At 45.2% G+C, this 9,410-nt stretch overlaps 1 long non-coding RNA gene across 1 annotated transcript; it reads left to right on the plus strand.

Annotated features, from left to right (window-relative positions):
• The first annotated feature begins 570 nt into the window (after nucleotides 1-570).
• LOC121053071 lies at nucleotides 571-1,664 on the plus strand. The gene is made up of 3 exons (XR_005810643.1): nucleotides 571-764; nucleotides 953-1,099; nucleotides 1,190-1,664. It is a non-coding gene; the product is annotated as an uncharacterized LOC121053071 (long non-coding RNA).
• The last annotated feature ends 7,746 nt before the right edge of the window (nucleotides 1,665-9,410 follow it).

Raw genomic sequence — 9,410 nt, forward strand, 5'->3', positions numbered from 1 at the left:
ATACAAAGCCTAATGGAGCCCGAGTTCATTAGCTTGGTCCACGCATTCCAAAATGCTTTGGACACCCAATCCACATCAGGAAACCCAACAGATGTGGGCACCCAATCTGATTTGGGCCTCCAATTTGTTCTGGGCCACCAAACTAATTTCAGCACCCAATCTGGGTTGGGCCTCCATTGGGACTTGGGCCACCCAACTGATCTGGGCACCCACCCAGAGGTGAGCACCCCTCTACCTTTGCCACCAACTGAGGCTGCCGTAGTCATCTTCGCCGCCCTCGCTACAACTGATATGCAGAGCATCTTGTCTCCGCCTTCACCGACTGACACATCAGACCTTCATACCAATCCGGTCTCGTCACCAAATTCCCAGTCCCGGTCGCACCGTCCTCCTCCTCTTCTGCATTCCGGATTAAAACCCTAGCTCCATGATAAACAATGGGAAATGATGCAACTATAAGTGTTATATAAAAGAAATCGTTGGGGAATTCTCATGGTATTGTCCTGGTTTTGCATATTCATATAGGAGCAATGGATAAATTACCAGGCGTGAACGCGGTATTTTGCGCGCCATTAATTTCTTTTCCAAATTTAACATATACCAAATACAGATATTTCGCATATGCACGCAAGAACACTAGTACAACCTAAAGCTTGTGTCTCAGTGATGGAACCCTTTGTTTCTTGTTAGGGAGTTGAGGTGTCGAGCCTCACAACCAGAAAAATTGCACAAGTATTTGAATATTGGTCAGCTTCGATTGTACGGTAAAAATCGAATGTCTCCAGATCGAGAATTAAAACCAAGCCAATCAGAGTTCTTCGATTCTGCCGGACCGAATTTACAATATATCAAAAATCTGATTTCCCTGCATTATTAGCCATCAAGGATCTGATTTTGACTCAATTATAAGCTTGAAATTTGAGAAATGAACTAAAATTGTCTATATTTTCAGGTACATTCCAGCTGAGGAGATACCGGTTCAGTAGGGTGGCTTCAAGAGAGAAAATGACACCGAGTTCTTTTCCTCCGACGATGGTTCTGTTTCTGAGCTAATTCTCAAGGCCGGATCAACCCAAACATAGAGATTGATGTAGCTGAGGTACTAATAATTTTTTTATTTGTTTGATTACTAGTCCTATTAGGGTTTCAACAGATTGATTGATTGAAATGCTGTTTTTGATTTTTACAGGTTGATAATAGCACATTGGTTTGGGATGTGAGTGTTTTGGGATGGGAAGTGAATTACAAGGAGAGTTTGTTCCTAGTGATGAAGGGTCATACACCATTATTGTTCAGAAGAAGAAGAAGATCGGAGCTAATGAAGGACCTATTCGCAACACTTTCCGAAGCAATGAGCCAGGAAAGGTTGTCCAGACAATCGAGAACACGTCGAGCAAGAAGAGGGTGCTGTACCGGCACAAGTCCAACAAGTGCTTTTGAGAATTGAGCGGAGGGTTGAGGAAGAAACATGGGACATAGTGGGAGAGCATTATATATATACATATTAGAATTGATTCTTTTGCAGACTGGGAACAATTAATAAGTGTGTGTGAAGCTATAGAAATTGATAGTTCATTCTTTTGCAGAATCACTATGGTCCTGTGTTTGATATGTTTTGAAGTGTATCATTTCCTTGTTTTGGGATTTTCATCCTGCAGACTTTGAGAGTGAAATATATATATTGGTCTATTCATTTGGAGACTCAAAATTTTCTTTCTTTAGTTGAATACCATTTGATTTGCTTAACAGGATTTGAAGATGAGCTCTGAATTAATCAAATCCTAAGATACTATCAACAATTCAAAACTTGAAAATTCCTCCGGTGAGATGAGTTAAGCACACTTGGGCCTCATTTGATGTTTTGGAAAGTAAGGGCAAGAATTGAGTCCATCACAACTTTCAGATAGGTTACAACACACTTGGGCCTCATTTTAAGTTCTGAAAAGATGAAAAGACAGAGGAATGTTGTTAGACCACCTAACGTGAATCCCTTGATTTGAGTATGAAGATTTAGAGGTCGACATTTTGTTTGTGATTTTATGAGTATGAAGGTATGGAGAACTTCTTATCTGATTGACTGACAGTTTTGCTTAAGAGGAGAATTTTCAAGAAGAAAAGGGTTGATGACTTGGCGACCTTACCAAAGAGAGATGCAATCGTTCAAACTGGCACTCCACCGATGGTTACCAATAAAATGTTCTAAATTATAAAAGTTGGTGATAACCCTACCTAATTAAGTCATCATCTTGGGGAGGTAAACAAAGTGCCTGATCCAATTAAGTAAGCAGTTAACTAATAATTTAATAGAGACCTGGATTGATATATAGCTGGAAATATGTATTCGAGTTTTTGCAGAATTTCATATGAGGTAGTGAACCAAAGAAGACAATCACGTTTTTTTATTTTTCCTTCTTTTATATTAAAAGTCTAAAACTTAACCAAATTGCACCTGAAAGCTGTATAATGTAGACTGCAATAGGAATGCTTTGGAAGAAAAAGGTAAAATGAAAGTAGGCTGCAGCAGAACATACCCTTCACATTGAGAACCAATTGTACAGTTGACAATGTCCAAAGTCCAAACCCCTACATTTTGTTTCATTGTTTGACAACATCTATGATCTATCCATTGTTTGTCTACAATGGCAACTTCACCATACCACTGAACCTAGCTCAACCTCACCGGCCCTGGTGTATATATGCTTGATGCAACACGTGCTAATTCTAGCTCAAGCTCAGACATAACCAAAAAAAAGAACCCTAAGGCCCTAAATGTAAATTTTTAATAATTAACACTAATTAAATATGTACCATTTACAATTAAATGTTACTTCGATACTTAGAAACGGAAATAGATTCTCTGATGTGCTCGTTTTTGCTTACTTCACTGTTCCCCGACAATGTATGAAAAATCAAGGGGTTCATATTGGATTCAAATTTGCTCACCACCAAAGTATTGGTGGTGATACCACCACTCAATACAAAACTGCCATGTGTTATAAAAAACAATTATAGTTAATCATGATGTTTTATTAAAAAATTATATTTTAAGTATTTAATTAATTTTATATGACATGGCAAGTTTTAATAGGGTGGTGATATCACCAAAAAATAAAAGTGGTGAGCAAATTTGAATCCGTTCATATTTGACCACAGAAACATGCTAGATCCTTACGGAAAGGAGTTCCAATTATGGATTATGTAGGTTGTGTTTGACACGAAAATCCTGTGTGGTACAAACTGTCTCTTTTGAATGCGCGAGCGTGCTAGCACCATGGGGTGCAGTCATCGGGGCGTCCCTTGACCTGACTTCTTCTCAAACTATATAGACGAGGAGAGCACCAACCTCGTCACAAGGTTCTTTTCTATGCCTTTTGGAAAAGGACTTCTTGCCTTACGGGTAAGGGCTTTGGTTGTGATCTCTTCGCGTCACCGAATTGATACTCAACGTTGTACGTTGTGCAGAGCAATCACTGGGAAGTTCTGAGAAAGCACTGGTTTTGCTAAAGCGTGACTTTAGCTTCGCTGGGTTGTGAGGATGCGTTACCCTTGCTTCGCTGGTAGTATCGGTGGCAGTAGCACTAACAGTCGGCTCTTGGAGAGACTAGGACAGGAAGTACGGTCGCCGGGCTTCAACGAGGTTGAAGGTTTGCTCCGGGGTGGCTTGATTGATTTGAGAGTCCCCTTGTTTGTCCTTGAAACCTGGTATATATACCTAGGGTTTCGACTGTTCCTTACCATAGAAGGATTATTGATTGAAGTTTCCTATTCAATCTCTGCTACCTGACTCCAATAAGGGCTCGTTTTCCTTATGGGTTTCGGAATGGGCGAAGCTGTAACCCAATTCCAAGTAGACTTATTTTTGGGCCACAGGTATCGGCCTGCTATGCTAAATCCACTAAAGGATCTTGCCAAAATTACTTTTGGGCTCAAACATTGCCCCCCAGGCCCCGAAATCGGGCCCACGAGAATGTAACTGATTGAAGGGGACTAAAACGACGTGTCTGATCACCGAAACGATATCATTAATGAGGGTTGCGTCTATTCGCTTGGCAAAACGTCTCTTTGTCGCATCATTTCCTCACAAAATCTCTTATTTAAATCCCGCAGCCACTCCAAACCTGTCACATCAGAAACTCTTCAGTCTCCTAAAACCCAGAAACTCTTTGTCCCAAACAATCCTCCTTACAGAAACCCAGAAATGGCTCCTCCAAAGAAAATGGTTATCGATCAGGAGGAAGAACTCAACGAGAAAGCTGCTCGCTCTTGGGGAACCGGAATTGGTGCCCGCTGTCATCTCCACACCAATGTCCAGAGACCACTACTTCTCAGGCTCCCAAACCAACATGTCAGACTGGGCCCGACACCACTAGATTCCATTCCAGACTACGCTATCGCCCTCTACGGCCTACCCATCCATCGACCCATCCCGGTCCTCCGAAGGACCCCTAGAGATTTCAGCAGTTGGGGCGCGCAAAAACATCGAACGAAAATAAGGTATTGGCCATCCTCGATCAGCGTGGCAGAGCTTTCTTGGTATCGCGAAGCCCTAGTGCGAGATCTGGCTCGCTGGAACGCAACAGGTATTACCCAAACCATCGATTTATGCTTTTGCCTTCCTCGCGGTGGTAATCTCTCGCCACTCGCTGCTTTCCTTTGCTTTTGGAATACTGCCACCAATACCTTTGATTTCCGTTTTGGCCATATGAGTATTACATTATTGGATATTCTTACCATAACTGGATTGCCCATCGATGGTGAGCCCTATCTACATGGCGAATTCGATTCTGATAACTTCTCATGAACCATGGCCCAAACTGGTCGCGGCGTTCACAACAGCTCCTATCCACGGTGGCTGGCCTATTACCATAAAGAACACAATGCGACTGGTGGCATTGCTTTTCTGGAATATTGGCTCTGCAAGTTCATCTTCTGTATCTCCGCCAATAAGCCCACTAGTCCTTGGACTTTCCTGGCCACAGCCATCTATAAAGGCCGCCGCGTGGGGTTAGGACAACCAGTGTTGGGTGCCTTCTACCAGACTCTATACCAAGCCACCATGCATCATTTCGAGACTAGCATCTCTGGCCCTTTTTGGATCCTTGATTTCTGGATTCAAACTTACTTTCCATTCTTCCGCCGCGACGATATTTCACTGCTACCACCGGCTGACGCCCTTCTTGGTCAGCGGCTTTGTCGCGAGGAGAGGTACACATCCCCACCCTATTCTGAGTGTTTCTCATATTTGTACCTCCTGCACGAAATGCCTTACTGCGACATAGTACTCAATAGGAGATTCCCCACTCCTCTTGAAAATGGGTTCCTTCCTGGGGCTCCTAATTATAGTGATCGCGCGCGTCTGGCTTTCCGCCACGTGACCTCTTGCTCAGACATTAGGCTTGCTGTCGATGAACTCAGTTATGAGCTTTACGCTCCCAACCACTTCGCTTGCCAGTTTGGTCTTATCCAACTAGTGCCATTGCCCCTCTATGAAGCTTAGAACTACAACAATTCTTGGCGCAGAACTGGCCCCACTACTGGGCCTCCGCCAGCGCAAAGCATGCTTGTACTGGTTGATCTCCCTGACTGGGCTAATAACATTGACCCCATGGATGGGACTGCTGAAGATTATGATCAATGGTGGTCAGAAGTTTCCTTCAACTGTTGGGGACAAAGGGATGACGAGCTTTTTGCGGCCATCTTTGAAGAGCTGAGATATCCTTATGATGCTGATACCGAGTTACTTGCTCGCTTCCTTGAAGATGAGGCGCGACCCCCGCTACCCGAACTGGCTCCTCGACCCGCTCGAGCCCCGCCGGTCCAGGCTGAGATTGTCATTCGGGAGCCTCCCCAAGAGGTAATTGTCTTATATATATATATATATTTTACTTTATGTCTTCTTTTCCCTTTTAACTCACACCCCGTTGCATCAGGGGAGTGCGCCACCCTCTGGCGGTCATGAAGTTAATGCTTCTTCGGCCACTGGTCAGGCCGCAAAGAAGAAAGCGATAGTGACGGAGCCTGAAGTTGAAAACTCTTCTTCTGACAATGATGACCCACAAACAGTAATGCTATCGTCTTAAAACCTCATAATTCTGACATCTTCTTCGAAGCTTACCTTGAAGCTACTTTAATCCTGACAAATTGCTACCGCTTTAGCCCGTAAAAGTAGTTGCGCTGATCCCCAGACTGATCCATGGGCAGAAGATGAACCAATCGCTGACCGACTGGTAATACTCATCTAAAATGAGCCATGACTTTTTGTTTTGTTATGTATGACTCTATAACACTCCTCCTCTGCAGGTTCGTCCTAGGTCATCAAGGCAAGTTGGGGAAGGATCCTCCGCTGCTGGCGAAGGTGTGTCTGGTTCGCACATCCAAGAGCCAAATGGTTCTAATAATCCTCCCTCTCCAATCGACGCTGCAAACAATATGCAGTTGGCTCTGGTCCCAATACAGGTTATAGATGACAGCTCGCCTGAGGTTGAAGAAAGAATGTCGCTCCCGGACACCTCCCACGAGCAAACAACTACAACCCTCCTTCTGGAACAAGCAACGCCTGACTTAGTTCCAGCGTCCGGTGAGGTCGCCCAGGAACCTGTGCCAACAGCAGCTCTTCGCGAGCCACCTGTTGAAGAGGTACCTCTCTTAACAAAAATGTTTTATCTTTAACCCATGGCTTGGTTATTCTGACAATGCCTCCTTCTTGGATCCAAATGCCATTCCAAACGAGGAAGCGGCTGTCGTAGCCGAAGAGATAGTGGCGGAGAATCCTGCTGAACCTGTCCTCGATGTAGTTGGTCAGGAGCTTGTCCCCCATGCCCCCCAAGCCGTTGCAACCAGGGAAGTAGGTGCCAGAGGCAGTACCTGTCGCGGAGCTTCTTGGGGCCCCTCCTGTCGCTGAGCAACCGCCTCCGTCCACTTTAGAACGGCTAGCTCGTGTGCTCGAAGTGACCCCCTTTGGGGTCGTAGATGATGCCAGAGAAGGCATTCGTCGCCTCTTGGGCCCTGATATTTTGATTCCTGGTGCGCCCGCGAGAGTCTTGGAGTATCTGAGGGTGCTTCTCCGCGAGGAGGCTATCACTGAAGACCAATTTCAAGAGGTTGACCAGCTGCTGTAGGACCTTCCCCATGGGCTCAATGAGAGGGCGGTCGCGACTGCGCAAGCCAGGCAGACCGAGACACATTACCAGACTCTTGCTCAACAGACGGATAATTTGCGCGATTTCTTGGGTGACCGGGCTACTCTCATAAGAGATCTGACTCTCGAGAGAAACCACCTGCGGACCCAGATCCAGGATCTTCAAGCCTGATTAACTGATGTGACGGCTAGGCTTGCCCAAGCGGAACCTCAACTGGAGCAGCCCCTTACTGCTTTCGAGACGTTGGCCTATGACCTGGCCCAAGCTTGCGCAGCAGCCCAACAGGCCGCGCAAGCTGCCGCTGATGCTAGCTTTCACCTGGATGAACTTTTCCTTCGCTTAACTCATGCAGGCCGAGGACTTTTAGGCCTTTGATATTAGGCCTATTAATTTGTATGAACAATACTACTACCCATAAATTAGTTAGCCCACTTTGTTGGCCCAAATTTCTTTTATCTCGTAGGCAATAACTCTGTTCAATTTTCATCTTTAACTGCACAAAAACAGTTTCAAAAAGATAATCTCGAAAAGGAGCAGTTACTTCCTTGGAGACTGCTCTCTCGTCCACGCGGATTCAATTCTGTTTATTTTCGAGGTGTCGACATTGAATTCCATTGATATTCCCATTGATGGCGTTGAAACGTCCTCAACTGCCCATATCCAAGGGCTGAGGCCACTGAGGCAGGCCTCTATAAATATCAATGCTTTGGAAAGATGAAACTTACACAAACATGGCTTATCCCAAAATGACCTTGCAAGCCTTTCTCCTCTTCCTTCTATTTCTCAAATCTTCTCCATACGATTTCACCCTTATCCTCTAGATCTTAGGCTTTATGGCTTAATCTCACTGCCTGGGTAGGCCTTATGGCCTAATCTCAGGCAACCTCATGTCTTTGGTCTATGAAAGCCTGGATGGAACATCCTAGGTTTTGGGTAGGTTGAAGAACACGAGGAGCTCCTAATGCGGGGCACCACATGCTGGGGAGTTCCTCTCCTCAGATTTTCCTGCGCGGAGCAAAGTGAAGAAGGGCGGAAGGCCACTTTGTTGCCAACTGTTCTTCTTCCGCAGCCTACCTCCTGGGTCTGATAAGCCGACTTCTGTTTTCCCTGGAGGTAGGTGAGGCAACTGGGTCGCACTCCAGCGCTAATTCCGTCCCCATCTCGGAGGATAACCAACTGGAAAGGTTGCGATGGATTATTTCCTTCCCTCTCCTTCCAGTACAAATAATAGCCGCTGCGACTCAGATCAGAGGAAGGTGAAGAGAGGAAGAGTAAGAGTGAATATCTCATCAACCCTTCTTGCCGCAAGATCCGGAAGCTCATAGAAGACATGAATCCTTATTAGTTGTTTTAGCCACTTTCTGGCTTTGTATATCGTTAATGAAATTTTCTCGAACACATTGTCTTGCTTTTGGCCGCAAAGCCACTTCACGAATGAAGGGATTCAAAATTTTCTTATTTGCTAAAAAACAATATGATCTAATAAGGCCTCTAGTATAGGCCCTTACATACATTCTTAACACATATTGTCAAGGATATTGAACGAAAATGTACATAAAATTTGGCAGATGAATTACTGCAAAAATAGTGGCCACTCTAAAGGCCTTTATGCATTGAGTGTTGCCCCCCTAGTGTTCGTAGGTGGAGCGAAGACAGATGAACGAGGCCAGAATGAAAAGGCCTAATTACAAGGGATGATGCGAGCCAAGGGACACTATGTTTGCCCCCCCGTCCTTGCAACGGAAGAATCTGGGGGATCTTCAAATTCCCAAACGCTGGGGTAGTATTTCTTTAAGAACCTGCCATTGATAGGGTTGCGGTGGAGGTCGCCATCCAGATATTTGAGGTGAAATGCCCCACGTTTCAGAATTCTATGAATCACAAAGGGCCCTTCCCATCGCAGGTCCATTTACCACGACCGGTCAACTTCTCACCAAATGGAAGGACTGCCTTCCAAACTAGCTCGCACTCTTTGTAACCACGGCCGCGAGTTCTCTTATCGTAGGCGGGAGCGATTCGTTGCTTCTCCATCACTAAGTTGTCCAAAGCCTCTAAGCGCTGTCCGCTAAGGTCTTCGTGCTCCTGCCACATGGCCTGGACGTAGTCATCACCAATCAAATGATGTTGCTCTTGGACGCATAGGGAGTGAACATTGATCTCCAAAGGTAAAACCGCGTCGTGACCAACATGAGTGCATAGGGTGTTGTGGCAGTAGGAGTTCGCTTTGAAGTACGATAGACCCACAATGTTTCATACAATGTCTCGTGCCGT

The sequence above is a fragment of the Rosa chinensis genome, chromosome 5 (assembly GCF_002994745.2).
Source record: "Rosa chinensis cultivar Old Blush chromosome 5, RchiOBHm-V2, whole genome shotgun sequence".
In the NCBI taxonomy this organism is placed as follows: Eukaryota; Viridiplantae; Streptophyta; class Magnoliopsida; order Rosales; family Rosaceae; genus Rosa; species Rosa chinensis.